General features: G+C 39.2%; 1 protein-coding gene across 1 annotated transcript in view; it reads left to right on the top strand.

The window, feature by feature from the left end:
- Positions 1-243: 243 nt before the first annotated feature.
- Positions 244-11292, top strand: part of Taok1 (TAO kinase 1) — a 133290-nt gene continuing 122241 nt past the window's right edge. The window contains 1 exon segment of the mRNA XM_047543843.1: positions 244-892. The gene's annotated coding sequence lies outside the window, so the exon portion shown is untranslated.

Raw genomic sequence — 11292 nt, 5'->3', positions numbered from 1 at the left:
CCGCGTGGCACTGGAGCTCCTAAAGCTGAGTGAAAGCTTAGGCTACGATGGACAGAGGATAGAACTCTGGGCTACTAGGGCAACCCGGCCCTACGAAAGGGCTTGCGCGCTCCCGCGAGGGCGCACGCACGTACGTAGTCGGGTCTTGCGCAGGGTCGGGCCTGTCACGAGGGAAATCTCGCGAGATCGGAGACTGGGATGACTGTCGGGAGGAGGGGAGTGGTGTTGGGGAAGGGGGGGAATCTGGGCAGCGGCCGGGCTCTGTGGCTTCAGGGCTCGGAGGGAGAGAGGGAGGGTGGCAAAGAGAGTGAGTCGGTACCGCTGCCTGCTTGAGGAGAGAGGAGGGGTCCCGCTCGCCCAGCGCCCTTCGCGGGCCAAGAGTGCTAAGCACCCGCGAGCCTCTAAGGCCTCCCGGCCCCTGGGGACCCCGCCCCGCCGCCCGCCGGCCGGCCCGCGGCCTCTCTTCTCTTTGTGAGCGCCCCCTTCCCAGGGGTGGTGGTGGTGGTGGCGGAGGGCCGCGCGTGGGCCCGCCCGCCGAGGGGCCGCGGCGGGGGACCGAGAGGGCCTCGGCTGTGTGAGGACGGGAGGCGGCCGAGGCCCGGGCCGGTTCCCCCAAGGCGGCGGCGGCGGCTCCGGGCACTTCCCCGCGCCATCTTAGCTGAGCCCCAGCGCTGAGGGCGCCTCCTCGACTCTGGTCGTCCCCTCGCCGCCCCCCTCCCCGCCCCTTGTCGCAGAGCTTGGGCTGGGCGGCTTGCCGGGGCTCCGCGGGGGGGGGGGCGGCGGTCGTTCGCCAGGCCCCCTCCTCCTCACTCCTCGCCCTCCAGCTAGCAGCCACCTGAGCGCTGCGGGGGGCTGCGCTTGCCTACTTCGCTGTAGACCTGTCGGCTAAAGGGTAAGGGCACCTCTGCTTCGGGAAAGGAGACCTGGCGGGGGGGCGGGGAAATTCGGCCCATTCAGGCCTCTACCGAAGAAGGGATGTGGGAGTGGGGTGGGGGAGGGAGACAAGGAGGGTCTGTGATTCTGTGGGTGGGGTGAAGAAGCTGGTTAGTTGGGCGCCCTCCTGTTATGAGGGGCAAGAGCAATTACATTCCTTTTTCCTAAGGGTCACCGGAAGGGGTGGTGGAAGGGATGTTTCGAGGAAGGTGTGGCCCTCGTAGGGAGATAGGATTGATGTGCACCCCGATTTAAAGGCGCGAGGTCCCTTTGCCTTCTGGTCCTTCTGCTCCTCCCGTTCCTCCTCCTCCTTTGTAGTGTCTCTGTATTCTTGGGAAGGGAGACTGCTCTGAGCAGCCTGCTGGGTGGATTCCACCCCTCCCTCAGGAAATCTATACTCCTTTTTAGGGGTAATGGAAACGTTTCTTTCCCCTTACCCTTCCCCCTTCCTCATCGTCTAGTCTACTGCAATGCTGCAGAAGTCCAAGGCAGTTTCTTCATACACAGACCCATGTATACACTGAAGGGAGGGGGAACAGGAGAGGGAAGTAATGGCGCTTCCCTTGCAAAGGTTACTCTTTTTTTCCTTTGATTTCAGATCGATAACAGTACCGTTAATACTCTTCCCCTGAGATCTGTCCATGGGAAGTATAGTTGCTTCTGTTGTTATTGTTAGGGGGGTATGGCCTTTCAAGGGAACCCCTCATATTGGAACAATTTTGATGTCTCTTGCTCTCTTCCTGAGAGAGACATATCTGGATTGACTTTGTTTTGGGGAGCAGGTTGAGTTTTTGTTAGAATTCAAATAAAATAATTTTGTATCCCTTTATTTTTCTTTTTTTTTCTTCCTATGACTTTTGGAATATTTGAAGTTATTAAAGATTATTACATACAGACAGGCTTTTTGATAGACATTTGTGCCTGGGCTGTGGATTTTAAAAGTTAATATTATTTTGTAGAATACTGAAATTGAAATTTTCTGAAAATGATTTGTTTACAAACCTTTATGTAGCAAATGCTCTGTTTCATAAGGAAATGCAAGATAATAGACATTAATCTGCCCAATTATACTATGATAGATCTATATTCTGTTAGCCATTTTTTTTTTTTTTACTTTTGCTTCCTGTCATTTGTTTTTAAAAAAATCATCTCTGTTGGTTTGCAGTATACATACTGGTTTTGTCCTGGGTAACGATAAATAACAACAATAATTTTAACGTTGCCACATGCTTTTTGTGACCAAAAAGTAGTCTTTTAAGTCCTGAAGGAATCTTGATGTACTGTCAATACATTTTTTCCTGTAAGCGTTTAGATTACCAGGGAAGTGATTTAAAAATGTTCCATATATGAATATTAGTAGAATTAAGTAATTTTCCCAAAGTGATGAAGATGACTAAAATGTAAAATCACAGCTATGATCTGTTTTGATATTTTACATACAAGTTGTAGTTGGAGTTTAAGCTTTACTTAGTGAATTATTTAAAAAATACTTCTGTATTTATGTTATCATTAAATGTACCCAGAGCTTTCTTGGTGTGTTCATTTTGAAACCTGTTTGAATACAGGGATTTAAAGATGTTGTTAGCAGTAGTGCTGGGCACTAATAGTTTCTATTATCTTATTTCATGATTTTGATGTAGTATTATTTTTTCTCTCACAAAAATAGAATGCTCTTTGCCTTCTTTATTCCCTTATGATGTTCATCTCAATTCATTTAATTTAAGCAGCACTATTCATTTGAATCTTTATTTCATGGTACAAAGCTGCATGTTGTAATGTGTAGAGTTTTCTCCTATGTGGCAAATTATGCCATAAAGCGTAATTCTGTAGATTATGGTTTGTTGATAATGAATTCATATATACTAGCATGTGTATGTCCAAGCATACTGTTCAGTAGAGACAATTGTTTATCTTAGATTGCAGGAAGAGAGGATTTATCAATAAAAGCTACAAAACTTAAGAATATACACATGGTATAGGTTAACTGTTTGCTATATTTCAGCATAAGTGGTACTCTTGAGGATAACTAAAATACTGTTTTCCATAGCTGGTAGGAATTCTGCCTAGAAATGGTAAAAGTGTGTTCAGGATCAATTAGCTAAATTTGTTGTTACAGAAAAACTGCCTGAGGGTTATTTCAGAAGATGACCTCTGATGTCACTGTAGGAGAATACTGAGAGCTATTAGTCTGGGTTGATTCCAGATTAGTATGGCACTTCTTATGTTTCTAAATAGTTCATGTCAAAATGGCAGTGTACATCACTTCCTGTTCTTTCACAACTGGCTCTTTCTTTGGATTCCCTTTTAATGACTTAATTTTTGGCATTCTGATATCTGATTTGTTAATTTGGTTATAATCTCATGTCTTATACATGGAGGAATTTCTTAGAATCAACTGGTTTAGAGACTTTTACAATAACAAAACATTGTTCTAAACTGAAGGATAGTATTAAAATAAATTAAAACTCCAAAAGGTTTTGTGTGTGTGTGTGTGTGTGTGTGTGTGTGTGTGTGTGTATTGAGCCCAAAGCCTTGTACATGCTAAGCAAGTGCTCTACCACTGAGCTACATCCCCAAGCCTCTGGGAGGGTTTTTGGGTACTGGTTAATGAACCCAGGGGCACTTTACGACTGAACTACATACCCAGTTCCTTTTATTTTTTGCTTTGAGACAGGGTCTTGCTGAATTCCTGAGGCTGGCCTCAAATTTGTGATCCTCCTGCTTCAGCTGGGATTACAGATGCACACCACCTCACCCTGTTCTTGAGAGATTTTAAAGAGATGCAGTAGTGTGTAAGGCCAAAATGTATGAGTAGAAAATTATTGTTTTCTTTTCTGTAATGTAGACTTGTGGAGAACTGTGGATATGGCAAGTAATTGAATATGTGTTAATAAGAAATGATTTGTTTATTAAGACATATACATGGGGATTGTGGTTGTACCTCAGTGATAGAGCACTTGCCTAGCATGTGTGAGGCACTGGGTTTGATCCTAAGCACCACATAAAAATAAAGGTATTGTGTCCATCTACAACTAAAAAACTTTTTTAAAGAATACACATGCATGATATTTGGTTCCATTCTTTGATGCCATTCTATCAATAAGAAAGAAATTGATTAGTTATTAGGATATTACAATGACTGGATACTCTTAACTAACAAAAAATGCATAATTTATTTTAATAATTTGTTGATTCTTAGTAGACATGAATACTTAGTAAATCCAGAAGTTATCTTTGCCAACTGTTGGCATTTCATGTAGAACTGAGATTAATTGGTTCTTCATAGTACCTGGAAATAATTGTTTTGCATTTGACTAATTTGTTTATTAAAGTCAGTTAATTTCTCATTTGTATCTCTTTTTGGTTATAAGTAGTTTTTTTTTTTAATAATAGCTATTTTATACAGATTTAACCTTTAAGAAAGTAGGAACTTTTTGGTATGAATTAAGGATTCAGTTTAGAATCATATATGAATGAATCTCTTCTAGAAAGTTTTGACTATTGACTACTATTTCTGTAGTCAAGTCTTGCATAAAATTGAATTGTTCCATTAAGCAGAGTGCCAACATATGTTCATCTGCCTTTTAGGTTTCTGAACTTGTTCATGCCTGGATTATTTTTTTATATTCTTCAAGGTTTCCTGTTATAAAATGGAACTGAGAAGAGTCAACCTGTAGTATTTTGTTCCTTTATATTCCATTATTGGGTTAAAGTAGTTGAGTTTTTAGTGATTAAGAATTGATTTTTAATTTCATTAAAGATGTCTCTTCTAAAAAATCCACATGGAAAAATCCACGTAGAAAAACTAGAAATGGTTATTTTCAGTTGAGGTGTATCTGTTATCATTTGATAACAATTATTTCTATTTCTATATTGGTTCCTTCCACTTGTTCTAGAAGCAGACTTTTTGTTCTGAAATATAGTAAGAAATATAGTAAGAAATGTAAGAAGGCTGTACCTTCTTACATGGTGACACAATTAAGTGGTTCCTAAAAGGTAGAAGTTTCTGGACTATGGTTGTAGCTCAGTGGGAAAGCGCTACCCTGGCATGTGTGAGGCACTGGATTTGATCCTCAGCACCACATAAAAACAAATAAAATAAAAGTGTGTCCATTTAAAAATAAAAAACAAAGTTTCTCAAAAGTACCTGGCTGGGCTTAGTGGCATATGCCTGTAATTCCAGCTATTCTGGAGACAGAGGCAGGATAGCAAGTTTGAGGCTAGCCTGCGCAATGTAGCAAGATGCTGTCTCAAAATAAGAGATAAAATGGGCTTGAACCGGGCGTGGTGGCACACACGGCTCTGATGGCTGAGGCAGGAGGATCACGAATTAAAAAGCCAGCCTCAGCAACATTGAGGCACTAAGCAACTCAGTGAGACCCTTTCTCTAAATAAAATAACAAAATAGGACTGGGGATGTGACTCAGTGGTTGAGTGTCCCGGAGTTTAATCCCTGGTACCAAATACAAAAACAAAACCAAAACAAACAAAAAACCGAACTTGAAATGTAGCTTAGTGTAGAGTGCTCTGAGTTCAACCCCTAGTAAGGGATTGGGTGGGAGTGACAGGTTGTGGGAGAAGGACTTGGCCTATAAAATAAGTAAAAGGTACAGGTTACTGAGTACTTTTCATAGTACTACAGCCTGGTAGAAATGCTCATGAGCTAAGTTGGAGAATCACTTGATGCCAGCCCGGGCAACATATCAAGACCCCATCTCAAAAAAAAAAAAAAAAAAAAAAAAAAAAGGCCAATGTCAGTTATGCCCATGATTAATATTTTTTTATTTTTGCAGTGCTGGGGATTGAACTTCAGGGCATCATGCATGGTAGACAAGCGCTCTACTACTGATCTATAGGTTATTATTTAAATATAACTGTAACTGCCCCTTAAGTTATTATTTAAATATAACTATATTTTATTGCCCTCTAGTTTATCTTTCAGCTGAGAAGAAGGCCTATTTTTCCTTTTGATAAATTAATTGATCAAATAATTTTATGCAGGTTTAGATGTAGGTGAATTACTGCAAGGTTTAGAAAGACTTTCAAAATTTAGTTTCTGAGAATTATAAAATAATAGAATGGAACAAAACTTTCTGATTTTCAGACACCAATAGTAATAAAACTGGCACTTAATGTATCTTAATGTTATCATTTATTAGCTATGTAACCTCTTTAACTTTTTGAGCCTAAATTTTTCTTTTTTATAGTAAGAGGACAGTGTTTACTTGACTGAGTTAGATTTAAGAATGATAACCCTTGTTAGGTACTTAAGGTATTGTTTGATATATAGTAGCTACTTAATAAGTTGGCTAACCAACTAGCTACTTAATAAATGTTTATGAATGAATATAGGGAGTAAAATATTTAAGAATGAATTGCAGGGGATGAGGGTAGACCACTTGCTTGTGATACGTGAGGCTTTGGGATTGATCTCCAGCACTGTAAAAACAGACAAACGTGCAAAAGAATGAATTGTGTTCTATAATTTTGATTCGAAGTTGGGTTTATACATTTGGAGTCTGACATATAATATGGTTAGAAATGATGAGTATATCAGGCTAGTTTACTAACTTTGTATCTATGGTGGACTATTATATATTACTGCTTAATACTAATGTGAGGGTTTTTTTTTTTTTTTTTGAAGTGGGGGAGGGTATGGGGAGTCTTAGGATTTAACCCAAGGCCTTGTGCATGTATGTGCCCTATTGCCATTAAGCTACACCCCCAAGTCCCTGTTGTTATTATTTTTAAAGCTATAAACCTAGGACCTTGTGTATACTAGGCAGCTGCTCTGCCACAGAGTAACATCCCCAGTAGTTTTTGTTTTTGTTTTTGTTTTTTTGGGGGTACTGGGGACACTTGACCACTTAGCCTCATCCCCAGCCCTATTTTGTATTTTATTTAGAGACAGGGTCTCATTGAGTTGCTTAGTGCCTTGCTTTTGCTGAAGCTGATTTTGAACTCACTATGCTTCTGCCTCAGCCTCCTAGGAATTACAGGCACACACCACTGTGCCTGGCTCCCAGTCCTTTTTATTTTTATTTTGAGACAGAGTCTTACAAAATTACCCAGGCTGACCTCCAAATGCTATTCTGCCTCAACTTTCCAAGTAACTGGGATTGCAGGCCCTAAAGTGAAGATTTAATCTATGAGGGGTTTCTTTTTTCCTTGGTTGGATGTAAAAACTGTTTTTTTTTTTTTGTTTGTTTGTTTTTTTTGCGGTGCTGGGGATCAAACCCAGGGATTTGTGCTTGCGAGGCAAGCACTCTACCAACTGAGCTATCTCCCCAGCCCCTGGATGTAAAGCCTTGTTCTAAGGAATGAAATTTTTTTTCTCCTTTGGCATTTCATTTTATTATTTAAGAAAAATTTGATATCCCATTTTGCCTCCTGGAACTCCTTTCACCATCCTTGATTTTGAAGGCCATTGGAGTACTCATTTTCTTCTAAGCTTTTTTACTTAGGTGGTATTTGTAGGTATGTCTTCATCTTGCAAATGCTTTATATTTCAAAACATATTAATTCAACAAACTCTAAGTGATAATTATGTTCCATTAAGACACTGTCCATGTCCTGGATGGATTTTGTCCTCTCAATTTTTCTTTCTTCTGAATAGTTTTCTCAAGCTAGATACTCATAAGAAAGAAAGCAAGGACTTTCGTATGATTGTCAGTTCTTCTAAGCCATTGCTTCTTAGATATTGATCCATTAATGGCTTGTGAATTCAGTTTTGAGAATTAGAATAAAAAAAAAGTAATTGGCAGTGTCAGAGTAAGGATAAGCATTATTATGGGACACTTTTTGTGTTCTCGGCATCCAGTTAACTTTATTTGAAATTTTTCACCTCATCCCTTTTACTTTCTTTTCTTCCTTTCTACCATTGCTGGATATTGAACCCAGGTTCTACTGTATGCTAGACAAATGCTCCAGATCATTTTTACTTCTAATTTCATATCTCCGAAGAATGCTTTTATTTATTTTTTTTATGTTTTTGTGTAAGCAACTCTACCCTTTATCTGTACTGACTCCAGTCACAGTTTACTTGGTAGTCATGTTGGGCATATTTATCTTTTCTAGATCTCAAAGTTGGAAGGTATAGAGGACTTAGTCTAAGAGATCCTAGGCAGGGTATTAGCAGTTTGGGGAATGATGTTTAAATTTTGATTTTTTTCCCCCCACTGGGGATTTAACTCAGGGGTACTTAGGACTTTGCTAGGTTGCTGAGGCTGACTTTGAACTCATGATCCTCCTGGCTCAGTCTCTAAAGCCACTGGGATTATAGGCCTGTGCCACCGTGCCTGGCAAATTTTGATGTTTTGATATTGGGAAGTGCATGTCATACCCTATGTTTGAATGCAGTTTCTCATGAATTGCAGAATTTATTAAAAAAGAAACTTTTTTTTTTTTTAAATTGAGACAGGGTCTTACTATGTTGTGCAGGCTGGCTTTGACCCCCTGGGCTCAAGAGAACATCCTGGCTTGGCACACTAGCTCATGATTGTAATCCCAGCTATTTGGGAAACAGAGGCAGTTTGAGGCCAACCTGGGCAACTTAATGAGATCCTGTCTTGAACAATAAAAAGAGCAGGGATATAGCTCAGTACTAAAGTGCCCTGTAGTGGGGGTGAGGGGAGATCTCCTCTATAGGCTCACACCACTGTACCCAGCAAGATTTTTTTTTTTTGGTATTGGGAATTGAATCCAGGGATGCTTTACTACTGAGCTATATTCTTTCTCAGTCCATTTTTATTTTTTGTTTTGAGAAAGGGTCTTGCTAAATTGCTTAGAGCCTCACCAAGTTGCTGAGGCTGGCCTTAAACTTGTAATACTCCTGACTCAGCCTCCCAAGTTGCTGGAATCATAGGCATGTGCCATCACATCCTATATAAGAACTTTTTATTTGGGGCATATTAAAAATTATTTGTGGGGGGACATAGATTTAATTTTAAAATAGGAATTGTAATATATATTTTAATAAAATTTTTGTGACTTCTTAATATTGTAAATATCCTTTATAATAAAAGGATTTCAGTGAGCTTCAGTATCTTATATCTAACCATAGTCCTTATGTTTTGGTCAATTTTATTTTTTATTTTTTTGCGGTACTATGAATTGAATCCAGGGGTTCTCTACACTGAACTACATCCCTAACCCTTCCCCATTTTTTCAGAATCTGCTATTTATTTTTCATAACCTTATTTCCATTTTGCTTAAGTGTCTGCAAAAGAATAGCTCAAGACCACTTGTTGATTTTTCCTACCCACTCAGTTGCTGACTGGGAACTCTCCAGTCTTCAGTAGGAAACTGCTGGGTAGGCACAGAGAGCTCCTGCATACTTTCAGACCAGTCTGGAACCCCAGGTTGATTAGCAGTGAACATAGGAGCAGTCTACTTACTTTTAAATTCCTCCTTGGTCATAGCTTCCCAAATACCCTCCCCTACCTTTTTTTCTCTTTTTGAAACAGGGTCTCACTAAGCTGCCACTTAGGCCGTCTCAAATTTGAGATCTTCCTGTCTCAGTTGCCTAAGTAGCTGGGGTTACAGGGATGTGCCACCACACGAGTTTGGTTGATGTTATGTTAGCAGTTATGAATCTCTTGTTTGTATTTTGGATCGATTTTTTTACCAGTTTATTCTCATGGATACTGAAAAAGAAATTTCAGTAAAAGTTGATGAACAGAATTACTAAATAAGTTCAAGGTTATTTTTTCTTCTTTTAGACTCAGGAGTTTAGTGTCACTGAAAATTGGAAAAGCTTTGTCTCTGCCAAAAGCATCCATATTCTTGAGCTGTGAAAACTATAATTACATTTTAGCATGTAATTGTACTTAATAAGGAAACTTTGTTCCTCATTGTTACATAGAAACTGTATAAATGGTTGATGATGATTGTGAAGTTTTATAGAGATCATCACATAACAGGAGTATGGTATTTCAGTTGGTTTTGTTTCCTAGAATTCAAGGGTTTTGAACCCCAGGAGGGACAATGTAATGTGCTACTTTCAGATTTTTTACTCTGACATGTAGTTGTTAATAATGTTTTTCATTCTCTACCAAAAAATAAAAAATTAAAAATGGAGTAAATAGAAGATCTTTTAAATTTAGTTTAGTGACATGTATTTTTGTGTTTTATCTGTGAATGTTCATTTCTATAAAACAACGCCAGCAAGTTTAATCAAAAGTAAAAGGAAGGGGCTGGGACTGTAGCTCAGTAGCAGAGCACTTTCTTAGCTTATGTGAGGCACTGGGTTCAATCCTTAGCACCACATTAAAATAAATAAAATAAAGGCATGCTGTCCATCTACAACTACAAAAAAAAAAAAAAAAAAAAAAAGTTGGTAGCGACACCTGTTATCCCAGTGGCTTCAGGAGGCTGAGGCAGGAGGATTGAATTCAAAGCCAGCCTCAGCAACATCGAGATGCTAAGCAACTCAGTGAGACCCTGTCTCTGAATAAAAAAACAACAAAGGGCTGGGATGTGGCTCAGTGGTTGAGTGCCCGTGAGTTCAATCCCTGGTACCCCACCCCCCCAAAAAAAAAAAAAAAAAAAAAAACCCAAAAGTAAAAGGAAACGGCATGGTGGTGCATGCCTGTAATCTCAGTGAATCAGGAGGCTGAGGCAGGAGGATTGAAAGTTTGAGGCCAGTCTCAGCAACTTAGTGAGACCCTGTCTCAAAAAGTAAAAAGGACTGGGGGTGGTAAAGTGCCCCTGGGTTCAATTCCTAGTATTCCTCCCCCCAAAAATATATATATGTATATGTAAAATAGCTTAAACAACTAGATTTAATAAGGTATCTGGTTAACATTTAATAGCCTTATGAAGACAAATTTTCTTTTAGTCTTTCAGATGATGGCACGGAATATATTAGGACAGGAATGGTGAAATAAATAAGCTAACATTTAAAATGTGTTCAGTGACTGTCGTTGAGGTGGTAAATTCATTTATTAACAATAAGGTAGTTCTGTTGAGAAATGAAATGTTGGCTAAGTAAGCAAAATAATTGATATAAAATCTAGTTTATTTGATAGTTAATGTGTGAGAGTACACTATCATTCTTTTTTTTTTAGTTGTAGATGGACAGAATGCTTTTATTTTATCTGTTTATTTTTATGTGATGCTTAGAATTGAACCCAAAGCCTCACACGTGCTAGACAAGCGTTCTGCCACTGAGCTACAGCCCCAGACCTCATTCTGTTTTTTAACATAAATTCTATTAGGGAAAAAAATAAAATAAAATGGTGTCCCAGACTTTAGTATTTATTATTTAACTTTATTTTATTCAGATTGCATTATGATATGAGAGATTCAAGCATTTTTTTCCCCAGTATTGGGGATTAAAGCTAAGGTCTCATATTTAGG

Source organism: Sciurus carolinensis, chromosome 3 (genome assembly GCF_902686445.1).
Source record: "Sciurus carolinensis chromosome 3, mSciCar1.2, whole genome shotgun sequence".
Taxonomy (NCBI): Eukaryota; Metazoa; Chordata; class Mammalia; order Rodentia; family Sciuridae; genus Sciurus; species Sciurus carolinensis.
Note: the sequence above shows the minus strand (reverse complement) of the source record. Positions and strands in the feature narration are given on the sequence as shown.